Genomic DNA, 18,700 nt, shown 5'->3' with positions numbered 1-18,700 from the left:
AATTTGAAGAAGAAATCAGGAAACTTGAGGCAGAGGATGAACGGTTAACAGCCGAGAGAGAAGCTCAAGAAAAGGAAATAGAAGCTGAGCATGCAAGAAAAAGGGCTCAATTTATCTCGGAAAGTACTACGAGGAAAATAAAGCTGGAAGAAAAGAAAAAGGAAGTGGAACGATTGGAGGAACTAAAAAGGCATAATGCAGCACAAGCAAGACTACAAGTTTATGCTGAAAGCATCAAAGGTGATGAGTTTGAACAGTGTTTTGTTCCTCTTCAGCAAAGACAAGAAGATTGTACTACTCCACTAAATGTTCCCATTTCTCAGCCATTCGTGTTCACTCAAGTCACTGCCCCTTTAAACCAACCCTCTTGTTCTCCTCAAAAGGTCCCAGTCACGCAATCTCATATCTCTCAGTCAGCTACATTGGCTGCTCCAAATGAAGCTTCTAATGATCTTGTGAAGGCACTTGCTGAAGCAATTACAGCCAATAGGATTCCGATTCCAGAACCAGTTGTTTTCTCTGGAGATCCTCTTAAGTATAATGACTGGAAACTGTCCTTCCAAACGTTAATTGATCGCAAGAACTTGCCAGCCCAAGAAAAGCTCTTCTTTCTGCGCAAGTATGTGAGTGGTCAAGCCAAGAGAGCTATTGAAGGACACTTCCTGGTTGGAACAGAGACTGCTTACATGGCTGCTTGGAACATACTTGAGGACAGGTTTGGCAATCCGTTTGTAGTTGGCAAGTCCTATCGTGACAAAATACAGTCATGGCACAAGATTGCTGCCAAAGATACCAAAGACCTACGTGAATTTGTAGATTTCCTGAGCAGTGTTGAATCGGCTATGCCTTATGTTCAAGGTTTACAAGCTCTAAATGACTGTGTTGAAAATCAAAGGATATCAGCCAAATTGCCAGAATGGTTGAGTTCACGTTGGAATAGAGCAGCAACCAAGTTCCAAGATGAATTCAGAAGATTCCCTGATTTCAAGTATTTTGTTGAATTTCTCAACAAAGAAGCTAGAATAGCATGCAACCCTATCACCTCACTGCAAGCAATAAAACCAGCAGAGCAAGAAAGAACCAAGCACACTGATCAAGATAATTATAAATTTCAACGGAATCACAACTCAACTGCCAAGACATTCATCACTAGTTCCAGTGAAGGGACTAGTATTATGTGTGTCTTTTGTAAGAGATACGGCCATACTCTTTGTAAGTGTCACAAGATTATGGAAAGACCAGTTGAAGAAAGACTGAAATTTGTACAGTCGGAGAAGTTGTGCTTTGGTTGTCTTAAGACTGGTCATAACTCAAAGGGCTACACCTCTAGGAGTGTGTGTGAAAAATGTGAGAAGCGTCACCCAACGTGCCTACATCAGGATCGTGTAAATAAATACCAAGGCCAAAGAGCTAGAACCAATCAAGATCAGTCAAAGGTCAATCATGGATCTGCAGACAGAACAGCTGAATCTCAGAAGGTACAAGAGACTAAGCCTGTGACTTCAAACAGAGTAGTTCAAGACAGTAAAAACACTCATACTTCATCGATCATTCCAGTATATGTCTCAACAACAGCTGAACCAAGGAAGGAGATTTTAGTGTACGCCTTGCTTGATACCCAGAGTGACACTACTTTCATTTTGAGGGATACAGCTGAGACACTTGATATCAAGAAAGAACCAGTTAAACTTAAGATCTCTACAATAACTTCCAAAACAAAGGTTGTGTCAAGTCACAAATTGAACGGACTACAAGTAAGAGGTATTAAGTCCGAAGTGAAAATCAAACTTCCAACGACCTACACTAGAGACTACATACCTGTCAATAGATCTCATATACCCACATGTGAAACCGCCAAAAACTGGCCTCATCTAGAACATCTGGCAGATGAAATGGCTCCTGCACTTGATTGTGAAGTGGGTTTGCTAATAGGTTATAACTGTCCTCAAGCCTTACTTCCCAAAGATGTTCTCAGTGGTAATGAAGATCAGCCGTTTGCACAAAGATCTGTGTTGGGTTGGAGTATCATTGGATACAACCACTACGACGAGGACTGTGAAGATGAAATCGGTGTGAGTCATAGGATTATCCTGAAGCAAGTTCTAACAGCCGGTGAACCGTCTCACAAACTCAGGTCTGAAGTGTGCTTTATACACAGGAACAAGGTTAAAGAGATGATCACTCCAGAAGAGGTACTGAAGGTTTTTGAGTCTGACTTTGTTGAAAGGAATAATGAGGAAGTCTCTACATCACAAGAAGACTTAAGGTTTTTGACAAAGTTAAGCAAAAGCATTAATCAAGTGCAAGATGGGCACTATCAGATGCCATTACCGTTTAAGGGTGAGAGACCAGACTTGTCAAATAACATAGTGTGTGCAGAGCATCGACTCAAATCTTTAGAGAAGCGTTTAAAGAGAGATGAGCAATACAACAAGGACTACCTGGCTTTCATGAAAGACATATTAGCAAGAGGCGATGCTGAAAAGGTCCCAGAGATTGAGTTGGGCAATCAGCCAGCATGGTATATCCCTCACCATGGGGTTTACAACCCGCAGAAGCCAGGAAAGATTCGCATTGTCTTTGATTGCTCTGCAAGATTTCAGAATACTTCTCTGAATGAGCATCTACTGACTGGGCCTGACCTCACGAACACCCTTGTTGGGGTCTTGTGTCGTTTCCGCAAGGGGCAAGTAGCCATTATGTGTGATGTGGAGCGTATGTTCCACCAGTTTTACGTTGCTCCTAAGGATCGGGACTACCTCAGGTTCTTATGGTGGGAGGAAGGCAACATGGGAACCCCACCAGCAGTTTTTCGGATGAAAGTCCACTTGTTCGGAGCTGCCTCCTCACCAGGATGTGCAAACTTTGGGCTCAAGTACATTGCTGCACAAGGTGAAGGAAAGTTTAATCAAGCCACCGTGAAGTTTATACAACGTAATTTTTATGTTGACGATGGTTTAACAAGTGTGGACACCGAAGCAGAGGCAATCCAGCTCATAAAGGAAGCCAGGGATCTCTGCAATACCGGGAAACTCCGCTTGCACAAATTCATCACCAACAGTAAGAAGGTAACTGCCACAATTCCAAGGGAGGAATGCACTGAAAGTGCGACTGACTTTGACTTGGCGCTAGGAGAACCTAAAGTAGAGAGGGCGCTTGGAATTCAATGGTGCGTAGCTTCAGACGAGTTTCATTTCAGAGTGCTAGTAAAAGAAAACCCTTTTACTAGAAGAGGAGTGCTGTCTACAGTTGCTTCCATTTTTGATCCTCTGGGATTTGTAGCTCCCTTCATTTTAGTTGGGAAAAGAATCCTACAAAGGATGTGTCAAAACAAGACAGGCTGGGATGAACCACTTTCTGATGACCTCAAGCCGCATTGGGAAGCGTGGTTACGAGACCTTCTTAACCTGTCTTCGATAAAGATAGCACGTTGCTATGTGCCATCACCATTGGAGGATGTTCATCAATATGAGCTACACCATTTTTCGGACGCCAGTCTGTCAGGCTATGGAGGATGTTCATACCTCAGGTCTGTGACCAAGTCTGGAGAGGTTTACTGCACTCTCATTATGGGTAAAGCTAGGGTTGCCCCAACAAAGGTAACAACAATTCCCAGACTGGAGCTCTCAGCTGCTGTGGTTGCCACAAGAACTGGTGATCTGCTCAAAAGAGAACTAGAATTGGATGGCCTTCGTGAATATTATTGGACAGACTCCAAGGTTGTCCTTGGCTATATTAACAACGATGCATGACGGTTCCATGTATTTGTAGCCAACCGAATTCAGCAGATCAGAACAAGCACTGAGCCTAGTCAATGGAGATACGTGGCTTCAGATCAAAATCCAGCTGACCATGCCTCTCGGGGGCTCACTGTAAAGGAACTCATGGGATCCAACTGGTTTACGGGTCCAAGTTTCTTGTGGCAAAAAGAACTTCCTAATGAGGACATTACGGTGGGAGAGGTTGACGATGGAGACCCGGAGCTTAAAAAGGCACAGGTTCTTATGACCAAGGCAAAGGAAGAGTGGTCTCTTTCAGATCGCCTGCGAAGGTTCTCAGATTGGAAGAGGGCAGTGAAAGGCATAGCAAGACTCAAACGTTATGCAAGGAGGGTGAAAGGTTTGGTAGAAAGATCGAACAAATCCACAACTCTTGAAGAAAGAAAGGATGCTGAACAATTCATAATTCATACAGTCCAAGAGGAAGTTTTCAGTGCTGAAATTAAGTGTCTAAGACAAGGGAAAGAAGTTAATTCAAATCAGTCCAACAAGCTGTACAAGTTAAGCCCGTTTATTGACGATCATGATATCCTACGGGTTGGAGGAAGATTGACGCAAGCACAACTTCACCCTCATATCAAGCATCCAGCCATTCTTCCTAAAGGGCATCATGTATCTCGTCTACTCATAAAACACTTCCATGAGAAGGTACAACATCAAGGTCGTGGTATGACCATCAATGAAATCCGTTCCAATGGTGTTTGGATCCTGGGATGCAGTAGTGAAGTGTCATCTCTCATCTACAAGTGCATTAAGTGTAGGAAGCTAAGGAAATGCAATCAGGAACAAAGAATGGCTGACCTGCCACCAGAGAGGTTGGAAGCTACCCCTCCGTTTACTTATAGTGGCATGGACTGCTTTGGACCATTCTATGTTAAAGAGGGAAGAAGAGAGTTAAAGAGGTACGGACTCTTGTTCACCTGCATGTGTTCACGTGCTGTTCATCTTGAGGTGTTGGATGATCTTACCACTGATGCCTTTCTTAACGCACTGCGCTGCTTTATTGCAATACGTGGCAATGTAAGTCAACTGCACAGTGATCAGGGTACCAACTTTATCGGTGCAAAGAGAGTGTTCCTAGAGTTGATGAAGCAGATGGACCAGGAACGTGTGAAAGAGTTAGGATGTACCTTCATCATGAACCCGCCTGCTTCTAGTCACATGGGTGGTGTCTGGGAGAGACAGATCCGGACTGTAAGGAGTGTATTGGCGTCCATCCTAGATCAGTCAGCAGCGAGACTGGACAGTTCTTCCTTAAGAACATTCATGTATGAAGTAATGGCGATCATAAATAGTCGACCATTGACCTCAGAGCACATCAATGATCCTGTGGGACCAGAACCATTGACGCCGAATCATATTCTAACAATGAAGCCTACTATCATTGCACCACCTCCTGGAGAGTTTGTAAAGGAGGATCTCTATCTTCAGAAGAGATGGAAAAGAGTTCAGTTTCTGGCGAATGAGATTTGGACCAGGTGGAGAAAGGAATATCTGTTGAATTTGCAGCAGAGACAGAAGTGGAATAAGAGCAGGAGAAATGCCAAGATAAATGATGTTGTTCTGCTCCAAGACGACTTGGCACCGCGAAATCAGTGGAAGCTAGCCAAAGTGGTAAAGGTCTTCTCAGGAACTGATGGAAGGGTGAGAAGACTTAAACTTCTCATTAGTGATGCAACACTAGATAGCAAGGGTGCACGCACAAGTAAGTCAGTCTACTTAGAAAGACCCATACACAAAACAGTGTTACTACTTGAAGCTGATTAAAGGGTTAAGTTTGACAAGAATGTTTAACAGTGTATGCTTAAGTATACAAAATACTTACCCCCTAAATGTTTATAAGTTTATGCTGAGTTCAGCACTCATTTACTTAAGCTACTTTTGACTAGTCTAATTTTGTATATTTTGAATACCTTATAATGCTCATTGTGATTTCTATACTGAATTGTTGTTTATTTGTGCAAGATTTAATCTTTCTAAGAGTTTTTGGGTTATATTTTATTTTATTCCCATCATGCTTTTGTATGTCACTTCCTGTTTTGTCATTCACATGAAGAGAAGGAATGATGTAGTCATCGCAAATTAAAAGGTGTTTCTCTCTTTAATCATAAGTCATCCAACTAAGAATCTTCAAGATATAACCCCCTCTCTTAGCTCACAAGCAGGCAAAAGTGGTAAATTTTCTGTTTATTTGCTAATTTAATGTGATATGTTTTCCATGTAACTGAATGTGTGATTGATACTATGTTGTATATTTCATTGTTGCTCAGTTCTACGGTGTTGGTGTCTATGTCCATGAGATCATTAAACATCTGTGAAAAGGAACCTCAGCCTTCGCATCGTGACTAAGGGCGGCATAGTTTATTTTGAATTATTATAAAATAATAATAATTGTATTTGATTGACATAACCAAACAAATACATGACAAACTAAAAAAAAATATCAAGCATGTTTTCACATTTCACTTCCATTCTTTCGGGGTAAATCAAGAAAAAAATTATTTACTATTAATGAAACACAACAACATCTAGACGTGTGAAATTAATGTGCGAAAAAATAAATACTCTGAACCACAAGAGGATTTACACAAACTGAGACAGTCAAAAAGCTTTAGGTTGTGCCCTGCTCGCCCCTAACTGTCTTTCATTTGAAATGAGCTTTAGCACAAAGTCACAATTTATTTTGTGTCTTTGTGTGTGTGCGTGTGCTTGTGTGTGTTTGTGTGAATGCAGTTTCTACCTGTGGGTGTGTTTAGCTGACATTACTGTTGAGTGCCACCTGCAGGTATAACAGAGGAAACAATACGTTGGTGAATAATCAACCAAGCTTCACACTAAAATAATAATAATAATAATAATAATAATAATAATAATAACACCACAAAATAGTCTACTAACATAACAAAAACAAAAAATATTTAAAGCAATAAAAACAGAGCACAAAAATACTCAAACTTGTATCTGTAGATTGTAATTTAGAACCAAACCAAACCACATTATACTATTTAAGTTTACCTTATTTATCCCTCCTATTATCCTCAAATTTGACAAAAACATTTTACCCACTGGGGTCAATTTGACCCCAGAAATTTAAACCTCCAGAATATTATTATTTTTTTTGTACATGGGTTTGTGTATCAGGTAATTTATGTCTTTGTTAACTACATAAATAGCCTTTTAAATTGACATCCACCATTCACCCCCACCACCCCACTCCCTATACATCCAGAATACCCATTGCACGACTAAGGACAACTTTGCAAATCACCATACAATCTTACTGATTGACCTAAAATGGGAAAAGGATTTAAATTTGTTATATTATATTATATTATATTATATTATATTATTTCTAAATATATTTTTTTGTAATTTATAACATTTGGAAAGAAAAAATATTTATTTTATCAAGGATAGGTGGCCACCGCCACACATGTAAGAGATGTCTTTCCTCAAGCTCTCAAGTCTCTTCGAGCCCTCTCCAGCTCTCCACGAGTTCTATAAAAGATCCGCCAAGGCCGCCTGAAGCTCCTGATCCGCCAAGGCCGCCTGAAGCTCCTGATCCGCCAAGGCCGCCTGAAGCTCCTGATCCGCCAAGGCCGCCTGAAGCTCCTGATCCGCCAAGGCCGCCTGAAGCTCCTGATCCGCCAAGGCCGCCTGAAGCTCCTGATCCGCCAAGGCCGCCTGAAGCTCCTGATCCGCCAAGGCCGCCTGAAGCTCCTGATCCGCCAAGGCCGCCTGAAGCTCCTGATCCGCCAAGTCCAACCTGAAGCTCCTGATCCGCCAAGTCCAGCCTGAAGCTCCTGATCCGCCAAGGCCGCCTGATGCTCTGGATCCGCAAAGGCCGTCTGAAGCTCATGATCCGCCAAGGCCGGCTAAAGCTCCTGATCCGCAAAGGCCACCTGAAGCTCCTGATCCGCAAAGGCCGCCTGAAGCTCCTGATCCGCCAAGTCCAGCACGAAGCTCCTGATCCGCCAAGGCCGCCTGAAGCTCCTGATCCGCCAAGGCCGCCCGAAGCTCCTGATCCGCCAAGGCCGCCCGAAGCTCCTGATCCGCCAAGGCCGCCCGAAGCTCCTGATCCGCCAAGGCCGCCCGAAGCTCCTGATCCGCCAAGGCCGCCCGAAGCTCCTGATCCGCCAAGGCCGCCGGAAGCTCCTGATCCACCAAGGCCGCCCGAAGCTCCTGATCCGCCAAGGCCACCTGAAGCTCCTGATCCGCCAAGGCCACCTGAAGCTCCTGATCCGCCAAGGCCGCCCGAAGCTCCTGATCCGCCAAGGCCGCCCAAAGCTCCTGATCCGCAAAGGCCGCCTGAATTTCCTGATCCGCAAAGGCCGCCTGAAGCTCCTGATCCGCAAAGGCCGCCCGAAGCTCCTGATCCGCCAAGGCCGCCCGAAGCTCCTGATCCGCCAAGGCCGCCCAAAGCTCCTGATACGCCAAGTCCAACCCGAAGCTCCTGATACGCCAAGTCCAACCCGAAGCTCCTGATACGCCAAGTCCAGCCCGAAGCTCCTGATCCGCCAAGTCCAGCCTGAAGCTCCTGATCCGCCAAGTCCAGCCCGAAGCTCCTGATCCGCCAAGTCCAGCCCGAAGCTCCTGATCCGCCAAGTCCAGCCCGAAGCTCCTGATCCGCCAAGTCCAGCCCGAAGCTCCTGATCCGCCAAGTCCAGCCCGAAGCTCCTGATCCGCCAAGTCCAGCCCGAATCTCCTGATCCGCCAAGTCCAGCCCGAAGCTCCTGATCCGCCAAGGCCGCCCGAAGCTCCTGATCTGCCTAGTCCAGCCCGAAGCTCCTGATCCGCCAAGTTCAGCCCGAAGCTCCTAGTTCCGCCACAAAATTCCGTACAAAATATAATTAAATATAAAATCGAAACAAAACAATGTTTAGATTTTTTCACTAACTTATAACTATTGATGACAGTCATTACCAGGAAATATATAGCGATCGACCAATCAGAATCAAGTGTTGCAGAGAGCTGTGTAATAATGGAGTTTTAAAGGGGTGGTAAAACACGATTTCACTTTTCTTACTTTAGCTAGTGTGTGATGCTGCTGTTTGAGCATAAACAACTACAAATCTACGACGCAAAGCAGTGAGAGAGACATGGAGAACAATCAAGCATGCAAATTACAGAATACACAATACAGAATTGATTTTAAATTACTTCTACTTGTATACAAATCCCTGCATGGCCTTGCACCGTCTTATTTATCAGACCTGTTAATTAAACATCAATCAGGAAGAACTTTGAGATCAACAACTCAAAATTTGCTTAAAATTCCAAGGACTAAATTAAGCCGGAAAGGGGATCGTGCATTTGCGGCAGTAGCACCTAGACTTTGGAATAGCTTACCAATAAATGTCAAGGATGCTGATTCCATACACGTTTTTAAAATACAACTTAAGACACACTTGTTTTCCATGGCGTATCCCTAGTGTTGAAATGGATATTAATACATAGATAGAGAATATTTTTATTATGATTATTAATATGTGTATTGTCATTACTAATATTGTTTTTATTTATTTTATATATAGATGTTGTAAAGCACATTGGTCAACGTGTGTTGTTTGAATGGTGCTATATAAACAAAGCTGACATTGACATTGACATTGACATTGACAAATGGCAATGATCACGGCTGGAAAAATTATCAAGCTCATTATTTTTATTGTACGATTAATTGATTTATTGACTATCGTGACAGGCCTACGCCTAACAATGCCTGGCTGTGCCAAGCAACATTTAAAAAAAACGCTCACAATTCAATGTCTTAAAGGGGGGGTGAAATGCTGTTTCATGCATACTGATCTTTTTACACTGTTAAAGACTTGGAATCCCATACTAAACATAGACAAAGTTTCAAAAGTTAAGGTGGACGTTTGATGGGAGTATTTCTTTGTCAAAAATACTACTTCCGGTTAGTCATAAGTTTCGGCAAGTTTTTTAAGATCATGCGTCCTTTTTGACGTTAATGGGGGCGGAATTTCGTTGTATGGGCCTTACGGACAATTCTACCGGAAGCGCATGAGAGAGAGAGAGGGAGAGAGCGAAAGCAACAGGCTACGCCCATCAAAGCGCTGGCTCGTAGGCCGCTGCACAGGTGATGTGCACATAACAATGTCACCAAAAAAGTGCGTTTTTGGTTGCCAGACCAAGACAGTCCTGCACAGATTCCCCCAAAACCCCGCGTTAAGGCAACAGTGGATGTAATTTGCTTTTCCGGATCAGCAACTGAGTTGCGCGAATGTTTATATCTGTTCGCTGCATTTCGGTGCCGACTGTTTCATAAACAAGGCCCAGCTCGACGCCGGATTTTCCCAATCGCCTAATGCTGAATGATGGAGCAGTCCCAACGTTAGAAGGGTGAGTGAGACTGCTTCAAATGTCTGTGTTTTTTTTAGTCCGCTTACTGTCTACACAAACCACGCGTAAACACACAAACACACGTGCACAACTGCACTTCCCACATGTACACCTTCAAAGACAAAAATACGACGATATAATTCAAGTATAAATATGTAAATAACACAAGCCGCTAAGCATATTATATAGTTAGTGTATAACTTGTACCACATAGAGACGTCATGCTCTAGTCGTTTTTGCTGCTGCTCCTGTTCAACTGCAGCCTCTGGGTCTGATTCCGGATCATAGATGTATGGCTGTATCTGATTAAAAGCCATATTTTTATTTTGAATAAAGTTTTTTTCCCGTTGTTGACACAGCTTTACGACGCACTCGACTCAACACAAAAGCAGCAGCGAGCACACGTCATTATTTAGCTCCGCTCACACGACACGCCCCCACCCGCTCTGCTTTTTTCGGAAAGACTCGGAACAGCGCATCTTTCTTATATAATTATTAAAAAAATAAAGACTTTTCGGAGATATGCAGGATGCAATGCTACTCTATAGGTACTCAAGATTGACATGACACTGACTGAAACTGAGTGTTTCACCCCCCCTTTCAGTGGCGCAATCAGTAATGCATATGGCTAATGAATCATTGTTTTGATGCAATCAACCCAGGTTCGAATCTGCCTTTTGCTGAGCTCGCGCTTCTCTCTTTTCTCATCGGAAAGGCATTTACTTTCAATAAATGTGGAAATAAAGTGCCTAAAAAAATGTTTAATAATAAAAGCATTCATTGTGTAGGTGTAGGGAGGGATTTTCTTGTCTCATTAAGGTGGCATCCATTTAATAATTTAAATAAAAATAATAATTCACACTCTATTATTGCATCCTGTTAATGTACAACAATACTGAGGTGTAAATAGTCCGTCAACATGAATTACATATTTACTATGTTACTATGTATACTGCACAAACTGCTACTTTTATATGGTGTAAATATAATATATCACTATGTACACTTAGTAAATTGCATCTACACTTAGTGTAAATAGCCGCTGCCAAACAAATTGGCAGTGCCATACTAACTTCATGAATTAAGGAGAACAGGTGAAAGGGATGTTTCATTACCACCCACATGTGTGAATGAAATACTGAAGCCATAATCCAATTTGTGCTCAATAAAAAAAGAGAAATCAAGAAAAGAAAATAGAAAAATGAGCCATCTTTGCCTTTCTTGTTATTCCATTCCAAATAGGAAATTAAAGGATCAAAACTTAGATAGACCTAAATTATTCTATGTGTATTGTTTTTTTCTTTTCTCTTACACCATGTTAATGTTATTTATTCCTAGGTGGAGGAATAAAAATGGAGGGAACACACTTAATGCCAAAAGTGTGTTTGAATGTGGTCTTGCTGGGAAGAACAGGAGCTGGGAAAAGTTCAACAGGGAACACAATACTGGGACGAGAAGCTTTTAGTTTAATGCAAGGCCACAAATATATCACTCGAAATGTTTCTGGTGATGTTTGTGGATTACTGATCGTTGTTTATGACACACCAGGAGTTTCTGGTTCAACTCCTGTTTGTAAATCGGCTGTACACTCGTTATTGCGGTGCAACGTGAGACTGAATGACTGCACTCGAACATGTCCACTATGGTGTCGGACAACACTACAAATGGCCGTCCCTTCAAATAATGCCCTATTTCAGGGTATAGGGGGTCGATTTCAGATTCAGCCCCTGTCGTGGAGACTGAGCAGCCCAACATCTCGATTGAGACAGAGCAGTCTCTCAGGTGTGTGTGCCCGCCCACCGATCTGTTTGTGACTTGTGTAGGTGAGTTTGTTTGCACATGTATGTTTGAGTGTGTTTAAGTACAATTACAAAGCAATTCATTGGTTTTGTTTAACTCTGAAACAATTTTCGAGTTGCGTTGTGGTAAAAATAGCTACGGGTAACACCAGCTGATTGAGGAGTTCAACCATTCTAAGTCATCAACCTAGAACGCAAACAAGATGGCGCCGCCCATGGTCCAAATATAAAATCGATTTTTTTAAATAATGTAGATCTTTCATGGGTTTTCTACTACATATTTCAGTAAGAGATATCATTTATGTTATATTAAGCCATACAAGTCTCAACACCATGGGATCCCTTTAAGAGAAGCTGATTAGAAGACCTAAGAGTTCTCTTTGGGGAGAGTAAAGGAACACCAAAACAGCAATTTTAAAATAAATTCTAAACTTAACAGGAAGCCAATCTAAAGTCGCTAAAATAGTGGAAATGTGATAAAATAGTGGAGATTTTCTGTGCTTGGGAAAAGTCTCGCTACAGCTGCGGCATTTTGGACAATTTGCAATCGAGAAATCCCAGTTTGTAGGCAGGCCACAGTACAGGAAATTACAGCCCAGCAAACATTGGTCCGACGGCAACGTCGTGTCCCTGGCCAAAAATAGTCGCGGTAGGACGGCATGAATCAGTAAAAATGTGTAATACAGAAACATTTCTTAAAAATGTATTCAGATACGTTTGTTCATGTCTACAGTTCTCTGGAGTTGTATGTATAATTATTACTTTGACTTTTAGCTCCGTCTAGTTCAATATATACCCTGTTGTGATTCGGTTGTGAGAGGACGTCACCTGGCGACGTCTTTTACACGTGCAATTATAGTCCATCCTGACCCTTATGTTATGAAATCCTTGTGAAATATGCAAAAGCTGTGCTTACCTTACACATTGGTTAATACTGCAATAATTAATTTAAGTGCACCAAGTAGTTTTTAAGAGGTTGTGAATAAGACGTCCACTGACGTCAAGCGAGATTAATCTTTATGAAAGATTAATCAGAATAATAAACAGCAATTATCTTTATGAAATACACAGTTTGCATGCAAAATAAATATATTTACTTTATCTCATTTAATTAATTATAATCACAACGTGCCCATGTGGTTAAGTGATTGGAAAGCTGCATTTTAGTAATTTTTTTCCAATCAGTTTTAGGCTATTCGTTTTTATTTTTATGTAAAACAGATACATTTCCATTCACCATTTAGGTCTGAGTTGGATGAAGATAGCCAAAACTGTGCTGCCAAGATGTAGTAACAATATATAGTAATAGTGCGTTATAAATAAAATCTATTATTATGAATACATCTTGCGATATTACAAAATCCCGTGATAGGATATTATCTCGCGAGATATGCTCTCCCGGAAACCGGACGGGACCGTTGAACAACCACGAGGAGAGGAATTGAGGAGTTGTATCGATATATTATTAAAAATCTACTGTTGGGTAAGTACATTTTGTGTTATTTGATTAACATGCTTGAGTTTTACTTTTTTTTACACGAATGAAATGGAAGAAATGATGCTACATTGAACGTATACATAGAATACCGTTGTATAAGTATGTTAAATGATACAGTCAAAGTTATTACTGTAACTTATTAATGTATCCTTTATATGATGTACTTTATATGATGTACTTATATTGATGGGCCATATGCCAATCAAAAAAATATTTTTTTCCTTAATATAATTTTTATTGGTACCATTTATCTATTTAGGGGACATCTCAGCCCACCTGTCTTTCACTTTCTCACAGACACACACCTAGTTAAGGGTCTTTCTCACAGACACACACCTAGTTAAGGGTATTTCTCACAGACACACACCTAGTTAAGGGTCCTTCTCACAGACACACACCTAGTTAAGGGTCTTCCTCACAGACACAAACCTAGTTAAGGGTCTTTCTCACAGACACACACCTAGTTAAGGGTCTTTCTCACAGACACACACCTAGTTAAGGGTCTTTCTCACAGACACACACCTAGTTAAGGGTCCTTCTCACAGACACACACCTAGTTAAGGGTATTTCTCACAGACACACACCCAGCTAAGGGTCCTTCTCACAGACACACACCTAGTTAAGGGTCTTTCTCACAGACACACACCTAGTTAAGGGTCCTTCTCACAGACACACACCTAGTTAAGGGTCCTTCTCACAGACACACACCTAGTTAAGGGTCCTTCTCACAGTCAGACACCTAGTTAAGGGTCCTTCTCACAGACACACACCTAAGTTTTTTTTTTAGGGCAGCACAGTGGTATTGAAGAGGGAGCGGACAGATGCTGATCCCCCAACTGATGGACCCATCTAACAACCATTTAAAGCAGAACATCTTTTATACAATAAAATAAAATGTAATGCTTTTATGTGTTGATTGTTTTTATTATTATATCATTTTACTTATTTTTATTGATTTTTGTCATTTTCCCATGTAGCACTTTTGAGATTCTTCGGAATGAAGTGCGTTATAAATAAAATGTATTATTATTATTATTATTATTATTATTATTAAACATGTTGTTCCATTGTTTTTTTATTTTGCTGTACTCCATTAAGCTATTTTGAGAATACATGCATGTAATTTACCTCACATTTTCCCTTTTATTTATTAAAAATAAGATATATATTCTCTTCCCTCAGATGCTGTGAAGAGGTGGAACCCGAATGCTCCAGACTCTGAGATTGATGCAGCGATGGAGGAACACCTGAAGGCCTATACAGGAAGTGGTGGAAGTGGTGCTTACAAAAATGAGCCAAAACACTTTAATGTGTTTAAGCCAAGGATAGTTCACCCAAAAATGAAAATTGTCATCATTGTTATCCCTTTCAATGTTCTGCTGTACACAACTATATTTGGAAGCCAGTTTGTAACCAAGCAGATATAACTTCCCATTAACTAACATTATATTATTTGCCTACTTTAGTAGTTAATGTGTTGAGATCTGTTCGGTTACAAACGTTCTTCCAAATATCTTTGTGTTCAGCAGAACATAGAAAGGTAAACAGGTTTGAAACATGACAGAATTTTCATTTTTGGGTGAACTATCCCTTTATATAGGCAGTAACACTTTACAATAAGGTTGTATCAGTTAACATTAGTTAATGCATTAGTTAACATGAAACGAGCAATACATTTGTTACTGTATATTTGTTCATCTTTGTTAACATTAGTTAATAAAAATACAGCTGTTCATGTTAGTTCACAGTGCATTAACTAATGTTAACAAGATTTTAATAATGCATTAGTAAATGTTGAAATTAACAAAAATAAAGAAATTCTTTATAAGTGCAGTTCATTATTAGTTAATGTTAACTTTGAACCTTATTGTTAAATGTTATCTTAAAGGCTAATAATTCAGTATTTTGAATTTGGTGTTTTAGTTTGGTTAACAGATGTTAAACAATGATGAAAAATAAAAAAAGAGGAAAAGTTGTGGCTGTTCAAAACAATAAAATGTTGTGGTAAATCAGAACATGCTGTTTTTTTTTACTTATGTCCTCAATGTGTTCTTGTTTGTGATGCACGTGATTAAAACGTTGTATGGAGGTTCAGGTCTGACTGGACCTATTTTGGACCTTTTTTGAACCTTGTCAAGATGTGTTAAACCTCACGCCATAACTGATTGCCTTTCACGATGTTACACAATGGGTGTGTAATTATTTTATATATGCAGGCTTATAAATACACGTAAATTATGTAGCAACACATTTAAACAGCCAGAAGACGTCGCATTTAGACGTCCAGGGACGCGCAGAAGAGACGTGCAGTTCACGGCCAGATGACGTCAAAGACGTCGGTTCAACTTTCATTTTGGAACTATTTTTCAACCGGGACGGGACGTGTTGGATTGACGTCTTTTCAACGGTCATTAAACGTCCAAATGTTTGCTGGGAGTGGTCCAGACGTGATGTTATGCGAGCGAGGATTATGGACCTTAAAACTTTTAAGGTCTCTTAATTTCACAACTGATCTCAGGTGAAAGAAACTGCCCTTTTTGTAATATAGAGTCCATTTGTTAAAAGACTATATAGCCATTTAGAGTTCTCCCTCTGTCTGTAGATACTGAGTCTCATATGGAAATAGTTTGTGTCTAGACATCCAGGTGAAATCTGCGCAGTTTGGCAAATTATTTAATTTGATCCTTTCATGATGTGAGCCTTGATCTAACAGTAGGGAAAACATGTGTGTAGTGTTTGGCTTAACACCCTGCTTACAATGAAATAAAACCGTCTGCATTGCTGTCAGGATTAAGGTTTATTCTTGGTGTATTACGGTTTGGTTCTGATTCTCTACCACATGTACCTTGATAGTTTCTAAGGGGCTGTTTATGACACCGTATTCAACTAAAACGTAAAACTTTTTAAGTGTTTGGCCACTTATTTACGCGACAATGGTGTTTTGGGTGCCTAAAAACACAAACTTTGTGCAGGTGTACGTTTTTGAAAACGGTCTCAGAAAAATCTTGTGAGTCTTCACAGGTGCTAGTTTGGGTTTGGTAGAAGGCTATAGTTTGTCCACAATGATGATGTCTCACTCAGGTTATAATCCAGATTGTTGTCTTTATTAGATGTGTGGTTTTGCGAATAAAAAAATACAAATATACATATGGATATATACATATATAAAACACAACCCAATACTAATAAAGCTTATTTGGTGAATAAAAGTGAAATATGTGACATAACACAATCTCTATGGTCATATACTGGAATAAATGGCAATGGATGTTCAATACAATGCAAACGATGTGTGTGTGCTAACACTGTCCATGAGATGAAAACATATATCCATAATAAAGGCTAGATGTCTTACGGCGGAGTCCGCACCGTCATCACTGGTGGCCATCTTGTCACAGGCAAGCTTTCTGTCGGGCTCTGTGGAACCTGATGTAAGATGAGTGATCTGTACGAACATAAATACTCTGATCTCGATGAAATCTTGACGGATTTACAAATGGTTTGGTTTCTTACAAACGTTATTAACATGGCTACAAATCTGGATGCTTTAACACGTTGAAACTGCAGCTTTTCGTTTCGATAAACGACTCAATCGTGCAGCTTGTGTAAAAAAAAAATATATATATATTCTAGCCGTTATAACTCTGTGCCAGTACTTCACACAATTATTCTGCTCGTTTCCTCAGAAACTACAGGGTCTCAGCTTTCTAAAGAGGTAAGGCATTTAATGGTAGGCAACATTAGGTGGGAAAAATGATCTATGAAGTAGGCACAGTGAAATGTAGGGGGGAAAATCCTAGTAAATAGCGTTTTTGAAGTTAAAATAAACTTAGTTTGCATGTTTTTTTGTTTATTTTTTTAAAATGTATATATATATATATATATACAGCTCTGAATTTTTTTTCCAGAGCTAGCTATATATATGACTATATATACTGTGTAAAATATTTTATATATATATATATATCAGAGCTGACTAAATCCGAGCTGCATAGGTGTGTGTGTGTATATATATATATATATATATATATATATATATATATATATATATATATATATATATATATATATACTATTTTACACAGTTTTAGTAGCTGTAACAAGTTCGATAGGATAAGGAAGGAAGAGGACACGGGGGTCGGCTGGACTGTTGATGCTTTCTTTTATTTCTTTCAGCAAAGTCAATATCACACTTCAGTCGTGTGTTTTCAGTCAAACTCATAAGCAACAATAACTTCCGGTTCGCGGCACTTCCGGCTTCCGGGTCAACTCAGTCTCTGTGTGTTGCGCACCAACAGTCTGACTCTCTCTCTCCTCGGTCTCCGGTTCCACCGATGTCTTATACCCTCTCCGCGCTCATTACTGGAACGAGAGACAGGTGTTATTAATCTGCTTCCAACCCACTCACTTACCGCTCGTCCCGCGGCTCTCTCTCCCGCTGCAGACCTCGCTGAACCACGCCCCCCTTGCCACATACCCCCACCGCCCGACTCAGGCCGGGGAGCCGTCCGGCCTGCAGCCCCCCCCCCCCCCCATTTCTGGAGAGGAAGTCGGCCACAGCCATCTGAGCACCCGGCCTGTGGACCACCTGAAACTTAAAAGGCTGAAGAGCTAGATACCAACGGGTGATCCGCGCATTGGTATCCTTCATGCGGTGGAGCCATTGGAGAGGAGCGTGGTCCGAACAGAGGGTGAACTCCCGCCCCAGAAGGTAGTAGCGGAGGGTGAGAACGGCCCACCTGATGGCAAGGCACTCCTTTTCGACGGTGCTGTACTTAGCCTCTCTCTTTGAAAGCTTGAGGCTAATGTACAGCACCGGCCGCTCTCCCCCCTCCACCTCCTGGGCCAGGACTGCACCCAGCCCCCTGTCCGACGTGTCAGTCTGCAACAGAAAAGGGAGAGAAAAGTCAGGGGAGTGTAAAAGCGGCCCGCCACATAGAGCAGCCTTAACTCGGGTAAAGGCCTGCTGGCACGGCTCCGTCCATTGGACCGTATCTGGTAGCCCCTTTCTAGTAAGGTCAGTCAAAGGGCTGGTGAGGTCCGAATAATTTGGTATAAACCGTCTATAATATCCCGCCAGCCCCAAGAACTGCCTTACCTCCTTTTTGGTCTTGGGTCTCGGACCGGTTGCAATTGCGGCGGTCTTATCAATTTGGGGACGCACCTGTCCATGACCCAAGTGGAAGCCCAGATACCTTACTTCCACCCGCCCAATCGCACACTTCTTCGGGTTGGCCGTGAGCCCCGCTCCCCTCAGCGCC

The sequence above is a fragment of the Pseudorasbora parva genome, chromosome 2 (assembly GCF_024679245.1).
Source record: "Pseudorasbora parva isolate DD20220531a chromosome 2, ASM2467924v1, whole genome shotgun sequence".
Lineage (NCBI taxonomy): Eukaryota > Metazoa > Chordata > Actinopteri > Cypriniformes > Gobionidae > Pseudorasbora > Pseudorasbora parva.
Note: the sequence above shows the minus strand (reverse complement) of the source record.